The 20,317-nt window shown below is 49.6% G+C and overlaps 1 protein-coding gene across 11 annotated transcripts in view; it reads left to right on the top strand.

Annotated features, from left to right (window-relative positions):
- The first annotated feature begins 11,789 nt into the window (after nt 1-11,789).
- Nucleotides 11,790-20,317, top strand: part of Hdac4 (histone deacetylase 4) — a 270,698-nt gene continuing 262,170 nt past the window's right edge. For 9 of the 11 annotated variants that reach the window (XM_036172952.1, XM_036172951.1, XM_036172946.1 and 6 more), the window contains exon 1: nt 11,953-12,136. The gene's annotated coding sequence lies outside the window, so the exon portion shown is untranslated. Of the gene's footprint in view, nt 11,868-11,952; nt 12,137-20,317 lie in introns of those variants that run through there. The other 2 variants (XM_036172953.1, XM_036172943.1) reach the window with 2 other exon arrangements.

Genomic DNA, 20,317 nt, shown 5'->3' with positions numbered 1-20,317 from the left:
GTAGGAGGGAGGGGACTGGGGAGCAGGGAGGTCACTTCAGGGGCATGCCCTCGGCTTTTCTTCCCAGGATAACTGTTCTCCATCTCCCAGAATTCTGCCGTCTGATAGATAAGTACCTGCATCTCAAGCCAAACAGATGCCCATGGATCAAGAGAACTCTACACTCTGAGATTAGGGGCTCATTCATTTCAGAAGCATATGGGCCACTTGTAAACACTGGCCATAGTCATATAATACTGTTCGAATATGGTTTACATCCACCAGTTCTTGTGTTGGAGACCTGGTCCCCAGTGCACTGTGCTGAGAGGTGGCAGTGGCACTTTTAAAAAGTCACTAAGTCATGGGTACTCCACTCTTAAAAAGTGAACACTCATGAGATTGGGTGAGTTATCACCTTCCCTTACTTCACTTTGCACATAGATAGGTTCACTTTGCACGCCACCTTGCCCCCACTCGTTCTTTGAACACATTCCGGCCCTCACTGTTTTTTTGTTTGTTTGTTTGTTTGTTTGTTTGTTTGTTTGTTTTTTCCTGCCCTGCATGGAGCAGCTGAGGACCTCATCAGAAGCCAAGCAGATGAGGCTAATAGATCTTGGATTTTTTAGCCTCTGTAAGCTTAATAACTGTCTCCTCTAAATGAATCTCCAGTCTCAGGTGTTCTGTGGCAGAGGAGAACAGATGGAGAGAATGTATGAGGCCAGAAGACAGATGTGAACACGTACAGCTGGCTTAGCAGCAGACATGCACGGGGCTGTAGAAGGAGGGAAGGTAGGCTGCAAAGGCCTGAGTCCGGCTGAGCCTTGGACCAGTATGCAGGGAAGCATAAGGTGCTCCCAGAGCCTCACAGGGTGCTCCCAGAAACCACAGTGTGCTCCCGGAGCCCCACTGGCAAGTATGGGCAAGACTTGTGCACAGGAGGGCTTGGAGACAAAGTCTTGCCTCCCCTCCCCCAGTTCCATCGAGCTTAAGACAGATGAACAAGTGGAAGGCACAGGTTTACTTATTTAGGATTTACGTGACTCATAGAAAAGGAAGACCCCCAACTAGCAAAACCTAAGTGGTTTCGTACTGGCCTAGACAGACAGAAGCAGTTATAGAAAGTAACTAAGTTATGTTGGGAGGCTAAAGGAAATGGGGATTATTTTAATAGGTCCTATTGTTTAATAGGACTGTGACTTCCCACTAAAGAATCTTCCTCCCTCCCCTCTTTCCTCCTTCCTTCCCTCCTCCCTCCCTCCCTCCCTCCCTTCCTCTCTCCCTCCCTCCCTTCCTTCTTCCCTTCCTTCCTCCTTTCCTCCCTCCCTTCCTTCCTGCCCAGAGAGGGTACTACTCACCTGGGAGATGGCATATCCTGCTTCCAGGAAGAAAAACAGAGATCAGAAGGCCTGTCCAGCAAAGTGGCATGCTCTAGGGAGACCCAGCCTGTGGCTTTTCACTCCTTTGCATGGCAGGGATTTTGCAAATGTCTTACATGCTCTGTTTGAATCAGTGGACTTTGAGTTGATCTAAGAGGAGATGTTGATGGGCCTGATCTAATCAGGGACACTTTTAGAAGTCAAGAGAGGACAAGTTGGAGAGATTCTCCTGCTGGCTTCTGAGGCACAGGCTGCTCTTTAGAGAGACAAGAAACAGAACATGGAGAGTGGCCTCAAAGAGTTCAGAAAAGTCTCAGCTGATGGCTTCTGGAGAGCAGGGACTCCAGGACCACCACTACAAAGAACTGAGCTCTGCCATCAGCCAGGGCACTTGGAAGAGGACCCTCAGCTTCAGATGAGTGCGTAGTCTTGGCTGACATCAGGATGGCAGCCTGAGGAGACTCCTGACCCACAGAAGTTGACAGCTTAGAAATATTCAGTGCTCGGCTGCAGTTTAAGGAAATTGTGTAACGTAGCCACTGTAGCAAAGACACTAAGGAGGCAGAGGCAGGATCCCATCTATCTTTGTCCTGTGCACCCTTATCTACACTGGCTGTGAGGAGGGTCCCCGTGTCTGTGCCAACCCAGTCCTATGGACAGCAGTCCCCCAGGTCTTGGTGCTCCCTGACAGGGCACAGCTGCTCTCTGAGCAGCTGGAGGGACACTGGTAAAGGATGGAAGCTACTTAGTGAGCATCCTGTGTCCTGGAGCCAGTACCATTGACTTGAGTTGAGGACTACCCTTTCTCAGTTGTTTTCACAGGAGGCTTTGGTAGTAAAGTTCTCTCAGCATTAGCCTGAACGTGTCTCTAGTCTTCCTGGTTACTGAGTGGATTCAGCTGGTCCAGCCTGCAGGGTGACCAGACTCTTTGCTCAGCATCAAAATCTGTGACTCCGGGATTCTGCAGTTCCCGTGATGAGTCCTATCGTGCCTTGAAAGGCAAGTGGTCACTTCTCCCTGGTGACTCTTATGAGGCTTCTGCCTCATTGGCGTGGTGCAGCGTCACACCTGTGTTGTCTGCTGGGTGCTATCTTCAGAACTCATAGAGATTCCTGGATCTGAGGAGCTCTGGCCTCTGGATCTGTGGGTCATGACCCCCTTAGGGGCCATATATCAGATATCCTGCTTATCGTATATTTGCATTACAATCCATAACAGTAGCAAGATTACAGTTATGAAGTAGCAATGGAATAATTCTATGGTTGGGGGTCACCACAACACGAGGAACTGTATTAAAGGTTCACAGCGTTAGGGAGGTTGAGAACCACTGCTCCAGGCACTTTAAGATATCCACACACCACTGTTTCCCCTCTCTTCCTCCTTTGCTGCCTTGTCTGAGATCAGACCCTAGAGCTTGAGCTATAAGATCTTGTACCAGGAGTTATACGTGAGAGACGCTTTTCCAAAGGCAGGGCGGGGAAGGTGCTGAGCAAGGCTGAGAGACAGACACATCCTGATTTGCTTCCTGGATCCCATGCAAAGCTCAGGCATTGTGGAGGGGTGGCCTTTCTGATGGCCATCAAGCAGGCACCAGCTTCGGGAGGAAAGAGCACTGCCAGGTGAGGTGACTCCCTTTGACAGTTCCCCAGAGGACACAGCCCTAAGTAGTTGATACTTCCAGGTGGGGGTAGGGTGCAGCAGTGATGTATCCATGCAGCTCCTGCTCTGAGTGAAGACCACAGCCCTCTCTTAGGTTCTCCGGTTTGCACGTGCATGATTTGTTCAGATCCATTAACAAGTCACCAATAACATCATTATTATTTTTCTCTTCCCTTTTGGATTTCTAATTTTAATGACTATATTCCTCATGTCTAGAAATGCCATTGGTTAAGGAAGTCGGCTCTTCGTTTTCTTAGCGCCTTACCATTTGGTTACATATCTAGTGTGGGTTTCCTTAACTCCCTCAGTCCTTTCTAGTACACTTGTTTTTACACTTACAGTACCCCCACGTCATGACAGGGGCAAGCCCTGTTTTTGACTCCTCTGCCGGTGCTTGCTCACAGTGAATCACTTCCTATGGGTCGTATGACTTTATGTGAAATTTCACCTTCTCTATAAGACGTTTAGGTTGGATTTTTGGTCATGAGCTCCCCGTGAGTGAGAAACTATTGCTAGGTGTCCTTGAGAAGCTGGGTTAGGACTTGAGCTACTATCAGAAGCCCCAAGACTCTTGCACGGGGGACTCACTTCTGTGTCGGTGCCTGGCTGGCCTGGACCAGAGTTCCCCGTGCTGTCCGTGGTGTAGACCAGACCAGAGTGAGAGCAGCCTGCTGCACTGCTCAGGGGTAGTTTAGCTTGCCTTCCTGTACAGAGGTCACGCTTTCCCTCCTCTGTGCTCTCTTTGAAGACGTCGACTCCATCTCTTCCCTTGTGCACTCGGCCCCCAGCGCCTGGTTTAGAAAGACCAGGACCCTTGTTTGCCTGATGAACACATCTGTGTACGTTTCTTCTTCCTCTTCCTTCCCCACTGCTGCGAACCAAAACCCGGGGTCTCATGTATGTTAGATTTCTGGTCTTTAGTTTTTTATTTTTATTGATTGATTGATTGCTATTTTGCTTTTTCTGGGGGTCCTCTTGGTTTCTTGTTCACCTAGCTATGTCTGTTCTCAAGGGCTGTCTCTCAGGCCACATTCTTAGATCTTTCGAAAGCTGGTCTGCTCCTGTGTAGAACCCTGACCTTTGCCCTCTCCCCATGTTGAAACTGAAAATGACAACATCCTTCGACTCCTATGTCTTCATGTCACAGTCCAGCCGAGAGAGTTGTCTGCTGCCCATCTCCTGGACACCTCTAGGTCTCCGATTCTTACCTTTTCCCATCTACCATCCCTTCCCACATGAAACATGGATCCCCATGTGAACCATGACCTCTGCCCTTTACCCATAGCACCATTAGGATACTCAGTGTTTGCTCTCTCTCTCTCTCTCTTTCTTTTTTAAACTTCCTTTTTGTTTATTCTGTCTTTCATGTCATCTACCTTGATCCTATTCATTTCCTTGTCCCTTCATATCTACCCTCTGCCCTTGCAAACCCCCCCCCCAATAAATTAAATTCAAGAGAAAAAAAGAAAAGGGAAAAGAAAAGGAAAAGTCTCATCATAGAAGCTAGAGCGTGACACAGTGAGTTACGCAGTAAATGCTTTTGTTCGTATATCTTTACTTGTAAGTGTTCGTCGCAAAAAGTCATTGGTCTGATTCAAGGCCTCTGGTGTCTGCTACCGTCTCACTGCTGGTCCCTCTCTGGGTCTTCTCTTGGATATCCTGTTGTTGCCTTGTGTGGTTTGGGGTCTGCAGGACCCGCCCTTTCGCATGCTCCTGTAGATCATGAATGGGGTGGATGTTGGGGTGAGCCAACTCATAACCCTGGTTCTGGGCCTGGGCAGCTGCAGGGTTGATCAGCCTGCCAGCTCTCCCCTGTCCTCACCACCAGGGTGAGCTCCCCGGCATCACCCTGGCTAATTTGACCTTTGAAGCAAAGGCCAAGGGACAGGGCCACTTCTCCTGCTTTCCTGCCTTCAGGGTCGTCTCTCCCACACCTACACCATCAGGGCCAGCTCTACTGTGTTGTCCAGGTGAGGTGCAGGAGCCACTCTCCTGAGTGCTGCAGCTGGTGAGGGGCAGGGCCAGCTCTCTCACCCACCAAAGGTGGTGGTGGGGGGTGGTGGCAGGAGAAGGCACCAACCATCTCTCCCCTGCCCACACCACCATATTGCTCTCTGTTTCTATTCCAATTGTCCACTCACCCAACAAACAAATTCTCTACAACAGAGTTTTGAATGCTACAAGCAACGGTGAGCCTGGGCTTTGGTCTGGCTGGCTGGTCTTGGTCCCACACCCATCCTTTGCTTGTCCCTGTCCTGTTTTGGTGCCTTACCCACTTGTCTGGCTGCATTACTCTTGTCACCTTTACCTCCTTAGCCTTCTCTAGGCTGGGCTGACAAGCATATCTACTATAAAACAAGGTTGTGGTCCCCAGTCTCCTACCCTGCAGTTCTTCCAGCGTTTACCTGACTGTATTTCTGTTCTTCCTGCTTCACTGAGTGGAGACTTAGCTGGCCCAGGGGCCTGGCCAAGCCAGCCTGCTTCTTCCTTCTGGCAGAGGCCTGTCCCTGCTTCAGAATGGTTCTGTTGGGCCTTTTCAGAACCCCAGACCTGCCTCTCATGCTCCCACAGTGAGTGCTGGCATAAGACGTGGTGTACCTCTAGGGCTGCAGCTCCCCTTCAGAATATGCTCCTCATCCTGGGTCCCAAGATTCCACCTCTAGGTGGTCTGGTGCTATTTTGAGGACAACTCCTCAGGGATGACCATTGCTCCAAGATGCCTATCATCAGGCTTGAAGGCAAGCCATGAGGTCGTGAGCAGTGTCTGGGTTAGTGGACCGGATATGAAAGTCCTTGATGTGAGAAGTGGGGCCAATGACGAGAAGAAGGGGTGAGACAGAGGCTGGAGGCCCCACTCTGGAGTGATTCTCAAGTAGACTGAAAATTGGGGATTCCACAGATGCAGGGGCAGAGTACACAGAAGAGGGGCATCTTTATTCCACTGAACTGCTTTCTGGGCCACTTGGCCGTCAGGGACTCAGAAGATAATGTGGAAGAATTGCCAGGCTCTTCCTGGCTCCAGGTATTTCTCTTTCTCCACACACTCCTCTGGGCCACAGAAACACTAGTCTTCACCAGGATCTTCCCAGGTCCTCCCCTCCTTCCATTTCAGTTAGTGGTCTGCGACCCTCTAAGTTCTTCAAGATGAGCATTTCCCACTGAAAGGGGTCACTTTCATAGATTCCCTGATGCATGCACATCTGGTCCTCTGGTCCTCTTCTCTTCTGTGCTTGTCTGCTCAGAGGCTTAAGGTGGGGTTTGGGGACACAGGGACTACTGGGAACTTATAATTATGCCACCTGGAAGGGCAAGGCATAGCCCTGGTGGGCTTAATTTTATCACTGGACTATGAGTTGGTAGATGCTCACTCATTCCAAATTGAAAGTGTAACTATTACAGACCATCTTCTTTCCCAAGCACACACACAGGCTAGCTGACTATAACACAAAGAACTGGCTTGCCTGCCTTCATTTCTTCCTTGTTCCCCATCTCTATCCCTAACCTGTCATTCATACCTCGTACAACATTTGTGTCTGCTTTGGGGGGGCTAGGTTCAAGACATTTTGTTTTGAGTTCTTCAAACAGCAATGTCTTAAAATTTTCTTCTCCTCTCCTAAGTGGCTGAGGACTCTCTAGCTTGCCCCTGCCTCTCCTTGTCCTGGGCTCCCTCCCTACTGTTGCTTTCCATCTCCTGTGGGCCTGGCTTCATTATCCTCCCCCACTCCCTATGCTTGGGACACCACATGCACTCTCAAAACAGACAGACAGACAGAAGTTAGGTTTACAGAATCAGTAGTCCATTGCTGAAACTTGTATGACCTGAGCCAGGAAAGGGCCTCAGATGGTTCAACTGGTTTGTGGGGCTACGGCTGTTTGTATCAATAGCGTGGTTGAACCATTCTTGTTTGGAGTAGGTTTGGGGAGGGGCCTTGGTGGGCAAAGGGCAGTGAGACAAAGACCAGGGCTGGAGGGTTGGGGTGGCATGAACTTTGGTGACTCTCATGCCTGCTTGGCACCTCTTCTCACTTGTCAGCATCCCTGTAATTCAGGAGCCAACTTGACTGAGTCTCTGGCTGCTTAACCAGCATTTTCCTTAGCAAAGAGAAGAGTGTGTCTTCTCTTCTTCCAATGGTTGGAAGATAGCTCAGGGAACACCTAGATCACCCTGGTGTATGTTTTCTCATATACTGGGATCTGCAAATGTTTGCATTTGTAAAAATTATACAATATTGTAACAATGTTTTGTAATTTTTTTCTCTTAAAACTTGGAATTTATTTCCATCTGTATTATGTGCAGTCAGGAGACGGTCTGTAATAGCTATGCTTTCAGTTTGGAATGAGTGAGCAGACAGATGTTTAAAACAAACAGACAGACAAACAGTGAGTAGCAGACAAAGAGAAGCAGCAGATAGCAAAGCATCATCACATCCAGTGCTGGTGCTCACATCTAGTGATGTGGTGTTCACATCCCAGGCTGACAAGGTCCAGTAGAAAACAATGATGGAAGTTAAGGAAGCCAACTGGAGTCCCCAAGTGAGAGTCCTGGACAGAGTACAGTGTCCCCATGCATAAGGCTTCCAAGTAAAAGGGCAATTAGCAGCAGACAGATAACATTATCAGACTGAGCACTCAAAATTATCCAGCAGAAACTGTGTAAGTTGAGGCAGTGAAGCAGGAATCTGGGTAAGGGTCCTCTGCAGGAGGAGTTTCTGCTTTCTCATTCATGCAGGCTTTTCCTGCTATGGGATGAACGCTAAATCTTTGTTGTACCAGCCTACCTTCTAGTGCGCTCAAGGACACGGTGTCTTCAAGCCCCTTAGTTCCTTGCTGTTTTCCCTCTCTCTGTTCCAGAGCCACAGACCAGTTTGACCCAGGATGGGAGTGTTAGAGGACACTCAACATAAACATGCTTAGGTCTGGAGGGGAGGGCAACCCTGTTTTCCAAGCCAGCTTTTCAGTGAAGCTCAAACAACACATCATAACTCACCAATATAAACCACAATAAAAACCCCACTATTATATAAACCATTTAATTTTTATTACATTTATCGTAAATATGCACTTGTACATGCCATGGCACATGTGTGGCGGTCAGTGGAAAATTTGCCAGAGTGGGGTCTCTTCTTCACCCTGTGGCCTCCGGGATTGAACTCAGGTCCCAGGCTCGATGGCATTCATCTTTACTAGTGAGCTATCTGTGGAACAAACACAACCATTCATTTTTTTCTTCCTTCTGGGAATCTTTAGCTGAATATTGACTGACAGCCACACTGACTAGAACAGAGTTCCAGACCTGAAATCACTTGGAAAAAAAAATACAAAATGTAAGGTTTCATCTGTGCCTGTAGTTGAGAAATTGTCTAAAAGTTTCCATCAGGTGATGCTCAGTGACGGTGTAATGGTGTTGATTTCTTCGTGTTTGCTTTTATCAACAGATACAGTGTTGCCTTTCTCCTGTTATTAAGGAATAGAACATTCTGTCATGTTCATTGGGCGTTCCTTCTTTTGTTTTCTTGTCTTTGCCTCTGCTTGTTTGCCTTGGAATCCTGTCCTTGTCTCAGCTTTGAAAGCCTCCTTCCTGTGAAGACCAGCCTCTACCAAGATGATGCAAGCCTTTCCCTGTTTTAAACGTCCTTTGTGTCCAGATGCTTCAAAAGTAAGGCAGCTACTTCCTGCAATACTGTTTTCAGGTAAAGCCTGTCTGAGAAAGGCGTACCTCTTAAATCCAGTGAGTTTTGAACGGGGACTGCCCTCATGCGAGCTGGGCCCCACATTCCATGCGTATGGAAAGATCCACCTCGCTCTTCCCACGCCATCTTTTGCCACTGTCCAGCAGCAGCAGAAGTACTCACCTAGTTTCTGGTCCCACGGTGGTGGGCTGGCTCCTGGGTGTTCTGTTGCTGTCTGGTTTCATCACCAAGCTACTCACATTCATTGGCCTGCGGTTGACTTTCATACTGCTGAGTAATAATCTTGGGTATTTCACAACCGGGGTTTGTCCGTTCCTCTACTTATTATGTTACAGTTTTAATTAAGTTGGTGATCAGTACGTTCTTTCATGATTGTTGGTCTGTCTGACAGATATGCCCACTAACAGGTTCTTTTTAAAGTACTTTTTTAAATGCTTAGGTCCTCCTCTTCTTGCTGTAGTAGAAACCCATTACTTTCTTCAAATTATTAGCAGTTTGCATCCCATTCTCTTTTCTCATTGATTTGAAAAGCCGCCTTCATTACTTCCCACAGGAGTAATATTACACATAACTAACAATTGGCCAGCCATAGGCCTTGGCTTAGAAAGCTGCTCATTAGTGACAGCTTAGACAGACAGGCCCTATCAATTTCCACCCTGAAGCCGGTTAATCAGCTGGGGGTAATTTTACCTTCATTCTTCTTCTTGACTGTTCAGTGTCCCGAGTGTTCATCTTTCTGCTCATGCCGATTCTCAGTGGCTTTGGAAGTTACACCTAGCTATTTACTGGGTTCTCTGGTTGGTATGACTGGGAATTTTCTGCCATGTGTTCTAAAGTATCTGATGTGCTTGGCTCAATGACTACACAGAGTACATTCATTACTGCAGTTAGTATGTCTAAAAGTTTTTTCCTACCTTAGTGCTGGTGATCAAACCCAGGGTCTTAAGCATGTCTCTTGCCACGCAGCTGAGGCTGGCTTTACTTCTGAACTCTGAGATGCTGGGATTTTGGTATGACCAATTAATTACAGATTATCTGGCCCACCCTGCACTCCCGAACTGGGGAGGAAACCCAGAGCCTTGTTTGTGCCAGTCAGGTGTGCTCTATCTCCAGTCTGAACACATACATACATACATATATATATATATATATATATATATATATATATATATAAATTTAACTTTTAATTGCTGGGCTTCTACTAATTCTTGGGTGTTTTCATATTAGGGGTCTGTCTTTATTTTGATCATGGACAGGTTTCTAACACTTGGCCTCAGTCTGAGACCAAGACTCTGTAAAGTCCTATAGAACCCTGGCTTGTGCTGGTATAGCCCCCTCCCCTACGCTCAGTTTGCTGCTACAGCCCTTCGGTATACGGAGCACAACTTTTTTTTTTTTTTTTTTTTTTTTCTTTTTTTGATTTTTTGAGACAGGGTTTCTCTGTGTAACAGTCCCGGCTGTTCTGCAACTCAGTCTGTAGACCATGCTGGCCTTGAACCCACTGAGATCCACCTGCCCCTGCCTGCCCAGTGCTGGGATCAAAGGCCGTATGCCAACAACGCTAATCAGTACACAGCAATACTCCCCACCGCCCACCGAACTCTACCTTTTGAAAGCAATTGCATCTAAGATTATACTCCAAAACTTCCTCATGTAACTTTGGTTCAGGTTTGTCTTCCATTCAGTACTCGTAAAATGTCTGATTACTCACTCTACATCCTAATCCTTTCAAGTACTTCTGAACTTCACGCTTCATCTAAACGTTAGCTGGCACGGATCATGCATTATTTTGTACGTAAATCTGGTAGTGTACTTTTCTATAGGCGGCTGCGCTAGCACTTCCAAGTGCGGTCATTTTCTTCTGCTCTTTCACATTCCACAATTCATCCCTCGGCTGCACAGCTGAGCTAGCCTAGCGTTCGAAGCTATCTAATGACTATTACCCTGAGATAATGAAAAGAATTTGAGAATTGCTTTAATCCACATACCTAACGCTTTCTTCAAGTCATGGACCAAGAATGCTATTAATCTCTGCTCAATCCTACATGGCAAGGCCTAGTAAACAGGCCAGCATCCTAGGTCACTAGTCAGATGCCATGCAGGGTGGACAAGGTGCTCTCTCCTTCATGCTGGGCATGGGACTCGGAAATAACCATGCACACAGGATGAGAAGGTATATTCCTCTCCTGATGAAAGGAACCGGACCCAGGGGCGCCAGAAACGTGACCTTTCATGCCTCTCACACCCGAGAACGCCAATCACAGGCGCTTGGCCCAGGCCTACGAGACGCCCAGCGAAGTCCCGGCCACAGCCTTGCGGCTGTGAACCGCATCTTAGCAAACCGGGGCGCGGTGGCAGCCACCCAGGACGTACACCTCCGCAACGGCAGCGGACACTACGTCCCGAGTTCCCACGGCCGCGCTCCAGGCCCTATTAACTGGAGCCGCACCCCCAAACGGCGCGCCCGCCGCGGGGCAGGGCGGGGCCCGCTGCGCCTGCGCACTCCCTCTGGGTTCGGCGTCCCGGCACGCAGCCCACGTGACCTGTGCCTTGCCCAAGATGGAGGTAGCAACCAGGCCTGGCCGGGCCCCTCTTCAATCCGCGCCCCTCTGCGACCCCTCTGACCATGAGACAGGAGCTCATGCACACCATATTGACCCAGGCAGCACCACGGGCTGCCGAGCAGGTCTGCCCAAAGCTTCCCGTCAGTGCCCGCCCCAGCTCCCTGCTCCTTCTCCACAGCAAAGCTCCCATCGCTGGCACTTGGAGACTCCTCTGTACGCCCCGCTCACCGGGATTGACAATCTCGGGAGCCAATGGGGTTTGGAACTTTTGCAAGTGGGCGGGCAGAGGCGGAGCCTCTTTGTCGTGCCTGCGGAGTGGGGCCGGCTGTTGGGCTACTGTGGGGCGGGCTTAGGACCTACGGACCAATGGAAGGGCAGCTGAGCTCTTGGAGGCGGGGTCGAGCCGTAATTGACGCTTTCTTCATTAGAAACCAGGCAGGGGGGCGGGGCCCCCAGGGGGGAGGTGACGCAAGGCCGTTGAAGCCAATGGTTGACGGGCCGCCGGCGGGAGGGGCGGGGCCGGGGCGCCTGACGGGCGTAGGGCGCGGCCTATCCCCGCGCGGCTCTGCGCTCGAGGGGGAGCAGCATCATGGTTCAACGTGGGTCAATTTTTTGTGAATGAGGAGGGGAGGTTGTGGGGCCGCCGCCGCGGAGCACCATCCCCGCCGCCGCCGCCGCCCGAGCCCGAGCCCGCGCGCCTGCTCGCGCCGCCGCCGTCGCCGCGCCGCCTCACGCCCGGCCCCCTCAACGCGGCTGCTGTCGCCGTCGCCGCCCGAGCCCGCCCGCCCGCCCGCCGGCGGCGGCGCAGGCTGAGGAGATGCGGCTCGGAGCGCCCGAGCAGGGCTAGACGCGGCCCGCCGCCGCCGCGGTAAGCCACCGGCCGTCATTGTCCGCGCCGCCCGGTCGCTGGCGGCAGGTGGACGCTCGGCCCCGCCGAGGCCTCGGGGCCCTGCGCCGCGGGCTGGCGGGCGGGAGAGCGGCCTGCGCCGGCGGGCGGGCAGGTGGGCGCGCGGGGGCGGGGGCCGGGGCGTTTATGTAACTTTGTCAGCCTGTGAGTTTGCAGAAAACGCCCCTCGGCGGCGGCAGTCGGCGGGGCGGGGGCCGCGGCTGGGCCCCGACCGCCGCTGGGCTGGCGAGGAGCTGCGCGAGCCCGGGAGGCGACCCGGTGTCCACCCTGAGCGAGGGTTCCGAAGGCACGGCTGTAGCCCACACCGCGGGAGTCGGTCGGAAAGGCCGGGTGTGGAACCCGTGTTCTCCTTTAATGCACACCGAAAATTGTTAATAACTTGCAGCCGCTGATAGCAGTGTTTTGGTTATTGCATGCTGTAAATTGACCTGCTGTGACACGATTTTCAAATAAAGCGTCGCAGAAATTAAACTTAAGTTATTTTAGAACTAATGACTTTCTTAACTAAATCCTAATTGCATTACTGTAGAGACCTACCCTAATTGCTTTCTGAGAGCCGCTCTGCCTGCTCGGGGAGGGAGGAAAGGCCTGTGTAGTCACTTTGCCTCCCTGCTTTTCTCTGCTCAGGCTTTTCTGCCTGTTCCCACAAACCACCTAAGCATTTAAGGCCTGGGAGTATTAACGTGTAAACAGCTCTGGCTCTGCCTCACTTTGGGGATAGGGGGATGCTGGCGGCTTGCACCTTGACCTGGTTTCGCTTTTTCCTCGGTGATATGATCGTGGTTGCTGTGAGTTTTAATTGCTTCTGATAATTCCGTGCATTATTTCAGGACCGGCCTGATGAAAGCTAGTGTGGTGGTTTCAGAATCCAGCCAGAAAGGTGGTGGGGGTGGTGGTGGGAGGGGGAAGTGCTTGGGAAGAGGCAAGGAGGTTGAATTAAGAAAACTCAGCTGCTTGTACACAAATATACACTATAGCAGTTACAAGGCAGCAAAAGTTATTGCAGAATTTTGCAGTCTCTATGGCAACACAATTACTCCATTATAATTGGAAATGCAAAATGCCACCCAGTTAGAAGTTTCATCAGAATGGAGTTTTGAATATCAAAAATATGTGAGATTTAGTTAAAAATTCTTTTTTTCCCCCAGGTAGCTTCTGCAGCTCTCGTCTAGGTTCAGTTGTCTATTTTTAAGACCCATCCGCTTTTCCCAGATCTGCCACTCCTTGGGATCTGTGGCATCTTTCCCCAGAAGAACTCCCCGTTTGTGTAGGAGGGAAGTATTTTCATGCCTTTAAAAAACACACACCCGACACACTGTAAGACTTCTATGGTTTTCTGTGTTCTGGCTTTTCTTTTAAAGATCAAATGCCTTCCTAAAGAGCAGTCATCACCCAGAAGAGGCTGGGTTTCTAGAAGGCAGAGGTAACACTGCCCCCTTTAGGGGTCTGCTGCCTGCTTATAGGGGAGATGGAAGCCCTGCGGGGGAGGAAGATGACTGTGGACTGTAAAACAAGCCTGGAAGGCCTAGGGACCAAGCACAGATGAGACCAAAGCAGCCCTCGCCAGAGTGTTCTGTGGTTAGCAACATCAGAGAGCTGTGCAACACAAAACGCCCCCAAATGGCATCTTCTCAGAAGCCTAGGGGCTGCTGCTGCGTGAAGTGGGCAAGACAGCATGGCCCTCTGTCTTCGTGGGGCTCCTGGCACTCTCTTGACTTGGGTTTCAAACCTGTGTTAGGAGGATGCCCCTCTTGATGTTTACCAGAAGAGCTGTAGTACTGGAAGTTTCCATCCGTCGTGGGGCTGCTGCAGCTTAATTTCGTTAGAAGTCTTTCCTTTTAACTACTGCATATTTTTGCCCAGTAATCGACTTCCATTTTCCAGCCTCATTGTGAGGTTTCAATGCAGCATGAATGGCTTTGAATTCCAATCCTTTGATGTTGGGGGTGGCACCAAAGGAAAGGCGACTTTGTGCCGTCCTAATTGCCAGAGCAGAGAAAAATTTTCATCACTCCTGTCGAGCTCGTCCATGCCATTTTCTATTGAAAACGGCTGGTTTTTCAGAACTCCGAAGCTGCCATAAGTAATACATTAATACCTGATGTAGGGAGCCAGGGAAATGCAGAAATGAGAGACACCTGCTACTGTTGGGAGGTTGGGGTGGAATCGGGGCTCAGTCACACGACCAGAGTTTTGGATGGCTCTGAGGCTCTGGGGTGTCTGTGCAGACTTCAGAGGGTGAAGCCAGAGTTGAGCCCATGTCCCATTGGTTGTAACCCATTCTACTCTGGGGTAGGGGCCCCAAAGAGATTTTTGGAGTGACTTTGTTCTGGTCTCCAGTAACCAGCATGTGTCCTGCTATTCAGCCAACTCTGGGCATTAAGTGTGACCCTGACCTTTGAGGTTCAAGGCAGATGACCGAGGGGCAGAGTCAGAAGTGCTGCTGTTGTATTTAAACAGACCCTAGTCCATTCCTACAGAACTCACTGAGCTAAGATGGCCTGTGTTCCTGTCAGGAGATCAGTTGTTTGCTCTTAGGTTCATGGAGTGAGCAGGATGGGCTTTGTTTAGGGTGGAATGTGGGCTGGCATCTGCAGCTGCTCTTGGCTTTGCTGCTGCCCTTGCCTCCCTGACATGTCTCCTTACTTCCTGGAAGGCCAGACCGGGCTCCATACAGATGGCCTCCACTGGGACCCTCCATGTAACTCGGCTATATTAGAATCCTGTAAGCTCCTGAGCGGATCAGACTGTTCTCTCTGGATCAGGGAGATCACACAAATCAGTAGCTAGTGTTCAGTGAGCACCCAGTCAGGACCATGGATCATTCTGTGAGCACTTCCAATCTAGGTTTCCTTTATTGCTCCCGTAGCCATAGGAGATGGGTGATGCTGCACACCCTTTGATGAAGGGATGTGTGAGAGGGATGGCAGCCTTGAGCCCCAGAGGCTGAGTTCCTCTTTGCCTCTGCTTCTGGGCCAGAGTGAGCCTGGTGTGGAAGGTCAGTGCTGTTGTTTGGACAACAAGCACAGCTATCTTGAGAAGATAATTTGGAATACCTTTCCAGTGTAGTGTTGGGCTGTCTGTCCTTGGAGTTGTCACGGCTCTCTGGGTTTCATCTGGGTCAGGGAAGTAACTGTGATGCCCTTATGCTGTCTTTCTTTGTGTCTTCCATGTATGGTTTGGGGCCATTGAAAGGCTCTGGGTTCCATCCATAGCATCACAGAAACTGAGAACAGAACAGTCCAATCAGGTTAGCCAATGGTTGCTACATCCTGTTCTTTGCTTTGGGTCTCTTGAGAAGATCCAAGGCTGTCTGGGAGCAGGTGGTGGCAGCGTCAGAAAATGGCCTGTGCTCTGTGTCCATTTTTAACCAGAGCTGCTTAGTGTTCACTGGTAGTCTGTCAGTTACATGGGAAATTTTTATTGGAAGCATGTATTTGAGGACCACAAACTGAAAAGCTACTGCATCTAAATGTTCTTATCCTAAAAACAGAGCCTTAAGAAAAATTATTGGCAGATGTAACAGTAAGAAAAAAGTCTCTGGAGAAAGATGCCATAACTAAGATTCAGAGGCAAGAGAAAGAATGTGCAACCTATTTGGCCTTTATGAGATTAATGGTCAGTATATAAAGAGCTTTTGCAAACTAACAATAAAAGGATGAGGTTCCCTGTTACAAGATTAGGAAGGAATGCAATAGGCAGATCATAGCTAAGAAGAAAAGACAGCCTAGCTAATAACCCAGTGTACCGGAGATTCCATCTGTGCCCTTTGTATTAGTTTGATAACAGCACCCCGGGCTGTGATAAGAATTCCTGTCCTGTATGGCTTCCTAGAGTGTAACATGTTCTGTGTAACTATTGCTTAGACTGGGGCCTAGGCCCATCAGGTATTACACATGTTTGTTCTGTAAAGAGAACAATATATACTCCATGCAAAATATTTAATTGTTCTCCAGGAAAGTATCAGAATGGCCATTCATTCAAGTGGCAGTTCTGTATCTTAGAATTTATTCTAATGAAAGACTGTAATACGCACATTGACACCCAGGTACATGCAGGGCACGGGACTCTGCCATTTACAGAAGTGCAGCTCCGTGAGTACCCTTGTTGCTGGGGGTGGGGGAGTGTGAGGGTGTGGGGGTGTGAGGGTGTGGGGGTGGGGCCCTCCCTGTGCATGGCAGGCAGGCAGGCAGGCAGGCAGACATTTGACTCTGAGCAGTCTATAGACTGGCCTTCTGGTTTTAAAGGAGTCTCCAAGGTAATACTGATGACCATTGGGATATCAGGAAAATGGAACTTAAGAGACTTTCATTGTTTATATGTGTTGGTGTTGGTTATACATTTTTGCAGCATAAAAAAATTAAAATGATACTATAGTTGTATTAAAACAATTGGTACTGCTCAGTTTTTTTAAAGGAGAATAACCAGGTCCTTGGGAAGCTGATAGATACACTTAATATTAGAAGAATCTGAGATTGTTGCTCTGAATCACTCCTAAGCTCTCCAAGGTGGGGCTGGCCTCCTGGGTCTGCTCTGCTCCGGTGCAGTCCATGTTGCAGGCTGTTTCTAATGGACCTCTGGAAAGCAGACCTCTGCCCAGCTCTCCGTGCAGGAAATCCTGTCAAGGCTTCTCTGAAGACCCTGAAAGCCTGTGGGTCCTAGCCTCTGGCTTCCCGGCCTTCACTCATGGTGTTCGCCTCATTGCCAGCTTTCTCTACCTGCCTTGCTTCCTCTCTTCTCGGGCCTCTTCGGTTGGGGCCTTTGCACATACACTCCTGTTGACTCCGTCTTCCCCAGTCCTTTGCTTCAGTCTTCCATTCAACTTCGTTTAGAGGCCTTCTTCCTCCTTCCTCACATCCTCCCCTTGTGCTGAAAAATTTCAATAGTTTATTGTGACATGAGTTGTTTAATGTTATCTCTTGCTGGCCGAAGACTTCAAGGAGTCAAAAGGCCAAGAATGCCTCATGTCTGCTTTGTGTCTGGTACACGGCAGCTCAGGTACCTGATGAATGGGTGGGCAATGCAGTGCAGGCCTTGGAGGCAGAGCTGGGTGAGGACGTAACACCCAGTCCATTGCTCCTGTGCTGTCTGCCTGTGTTCTGGAATTGCCTGTTCCCTAGCCGCCACGGCGCCCCCCCCATCTGGGAACTTCTTGCTCCTGATTTTGGAGATTACACACTGTTAAGTAGATCCATAAATACAAGTGAAGTGGGTTCTGTGATGTAGCAAGGAGTGAGAGGCAGAAAGGACTTTTAAACACAGCTGCCAGAGTAGCAAATGGGCCATTGTGCCTAGCCAGGGCCAATGCGCCCAGCTTGTCCTCCAGGTGGGTGGAAGAGGCTGGCTGTGGTGGTATTCAAGGTGACAAGCTGCTGCTCCTGTTAAAGGCATTTTCCCTGTTTGTTTTAATTTGGAATTAATAACATTACTTAGTCATTTCTTATTTAACTTCATAATTTTAACATGATCCCTTAATATGGTTGCGTACATAAACATTTTAGAGTCTGCTCTGTTTAAAGCTGCATGTTGAGCTTTGTTAGTTTACTGTTGTCTATGAAGTATTCCGTCTGTGTGAGTCAAGAGCTTTTGTTGGATTGATGTTTAAACTTGAGACAATAAATCATCTATGGCTTGAAAGCCTGAAGCAGTATTCCAGTGGGAGTGCTGTCCCAATGGTGAGGAGTGGTGACTCCCTCATTGGTTTTATGGTTTGCTTTTTGCTAGAGTAGTTCTTTTTGAAGCAGAAGTTTTTATGCTTCTCTTACCCCTGGTCTCTGGTGCTGAAGAAGAAAGTCCTGAATATTTTCTAATGGATCTTTTTTTTTTTTTTTTGGTTTTTCGAGACAGGGTTTCTCTGTGTAGCTTTGTGCCTTTCCTGGATCTTGCTCTGTAGACCAGGCTGGCCTCGAACTCACAGAGATCCACCTGGCTCTGCCTCCCAAGTGCTGGGATTAAAGGCGTGCGCCGCCACTGCCTGGCTCTAATGGATCTTTTATTTGTTTTCTAAGTATTCATCCTGCTCACAATTGTGCCCAGGTTATAGTTTCAGATGAGGCTTGGGAGATGGGACTCCACTGAACACCTGCTTTATGGCTGGCACAGAGGTCTGAAGGATCCCAAACCTCCTTCCTACCACTGGCCACCAGAAAGAAACACAGATGCAGATAGGGATCCAGGAAGAGCAACAGCCATACAGCAGGTGCTTAAGGTTAGCATCCCAAGAACCAGGGTTGTGTGAAGCCTGAAGAGAGGTGGCTGAGAGGGCCCCTTGTGGCTGGGGTGCTAAGAGGCTGAGCAAGTTGGGGGAGGGGTGTTGGTCTGAGAGTAAGCAGGTGTGGTCTTTTTGAGTCAGAGCCTGAGTGGTGGGACTGAATCAGGGTAGGATGGCCCAGCTCCAAGGACTGCATATCTGGAGTATGTGAGCAGAGAAAACCTGGGTGTTCTTGTGCTGGCTGCAAGGGGCTGTCCTTGTGAAGGGCTGCTGTGTCTTGCCATGCTGTCGTGGGCTCTGGTCTGAGCACCATCATGAAGGGCCCTTATTTGGGTCACTCTACTCTGAGGCTGGAGCTGCAGGCTGAGGGGATGGGGTTCAGTCTCTCTTTCAAATGCTGCTGCTGAGAGCTTCCTCTGTGGCCCACCCAGGACCTCTTAGAGAAGAAGCTTGTTCAGATGTTTACTGGGAACCAGTGGAGGAAAAGCTCTCACCTTGACATCAGTGTCTTCAGCAAAGCCCAGTAGTACCACAAGCCGTTGCATGTTGGCTCATGTCATTGCAGCAGTGTGGCAGGACCCACAGCTCCTGCTCTTCTGTGCCCTTTACAGCTTGCATACCTCTGAACTCATGCTAGAGCCCTGCCATCCAGGAGTTGAGGTTTGTGCTGTAGCCTCCCAGGTAGCGGGTACAGGTTGGTCTGTTAGGTCTAAGGTGCCCTTGGACTTTAAGGAGCTTAGGGAGTAGTTGGTAAATGCCACAGTGGGCAAGGCCCCTTTTGTTATGGTATTTCTGTGAAGTCTGTACTAGGTAGAACTGGCATTGGTGATCTCTCCCCTTTCTGTGGGACACTTCTGTGCATCTCCTGTGTTTTTCTTCCCCTGACTCTCTGAGCTGGAGGGACACATCCAGGACTGTGGAGTGAGTTCTCAACTTTTCTGGTAAGTTCCTTTTCCATAACAGGTTGTTGCCTTTCATCTTTACTGCCCTGTACATTCTGCAGCAACCCCAGGGTCTCCTGAACTTGTCAGCTGAAACGGCAGCTGACCTGAAAGATCTCTGCTTTGGTACCCAGTGAAGTCCCCAGGCAGCAGGCTGGCTCTTCTCTCCGGCAGCTGGCATGGAGCAAGCCACAGCTCTGGGCCTTTGGAAGAGCGTGTTGGGATTTAGAGTCAGTCAGTCGTCCTTCCTAAAGAGGAACATTTCCTCCATTAGGTTAGATTGTGATCATCATTTGGGTGTGCTTTGGTGACAGATTTTCAGAATCTAAGTGGGAATATTGCTAGAAGAGCAAAGAGGCCAACAATGGGGCTTTACTTGTCTGGGGTGCCTTGTCTTCCGGCTCCCGAGGCGGGCTGATTGTAGGTGTGGGGATGTATGCGTGGCTCTGCTCATCTTGGTGCTGTTGGCCTCTGGTATAGGATACCGGTTCTGAAGCTGACGTCCCACGGCTGGGGTGTTGGAGACAGAGCGTGAGTGTTGAGTGAAACCTGAGTTGAACCCCACAGCTTGACCTTTTTGACTTTCTTGTCTGGCTGGCATTGCATCTCTTACCATCTGTAGGATGGAGGGAGAGGAGACCCACTGGAGGTTCTAGACAAGTGGACTCCAAGGCCTGGCCCTCATCTCCCTGTCAGCTTCCTCTTCCCCACCTTATGCTGCTCACTGTTTGCTTTGCTTGCAGGCCTCTGGTAGGAATAGTGGCAAGGGCAGAATATGTCATCTGCAGGGCTGTTGTTGGTGACCAGGCCTTTGATGCAACTGCAGGACTTTCTGAGGCCTGCCCCAGCTTAGAGTATTTCTGCATCTGTCAGAATTGTGGTTGGAAGGCTTCCCTGAGGGGACCTTAGTATCATTTGGGAGCAAGAATTTATCTGTCCTTTGTTTTTGCAGAGGCTGTTATGTGGCTTGTGGATACCAAGGACTTGAGG

This window comes from Onychomys torridus, chromosome 23, assembly GCF_903995425.1.
Source record: "Onychomys torridus chromosome 23, mOncTor1.1, whole genome shotgun sequence".
NCBI lineage: Eukaryota > Metazoa > Chordata > Mammalia > Rodentia > Cricetidae > Onychomys > Onychomys torridus.
This window is presented reverse-complemented; position numbering and strand designations above follow the sequence as displayed.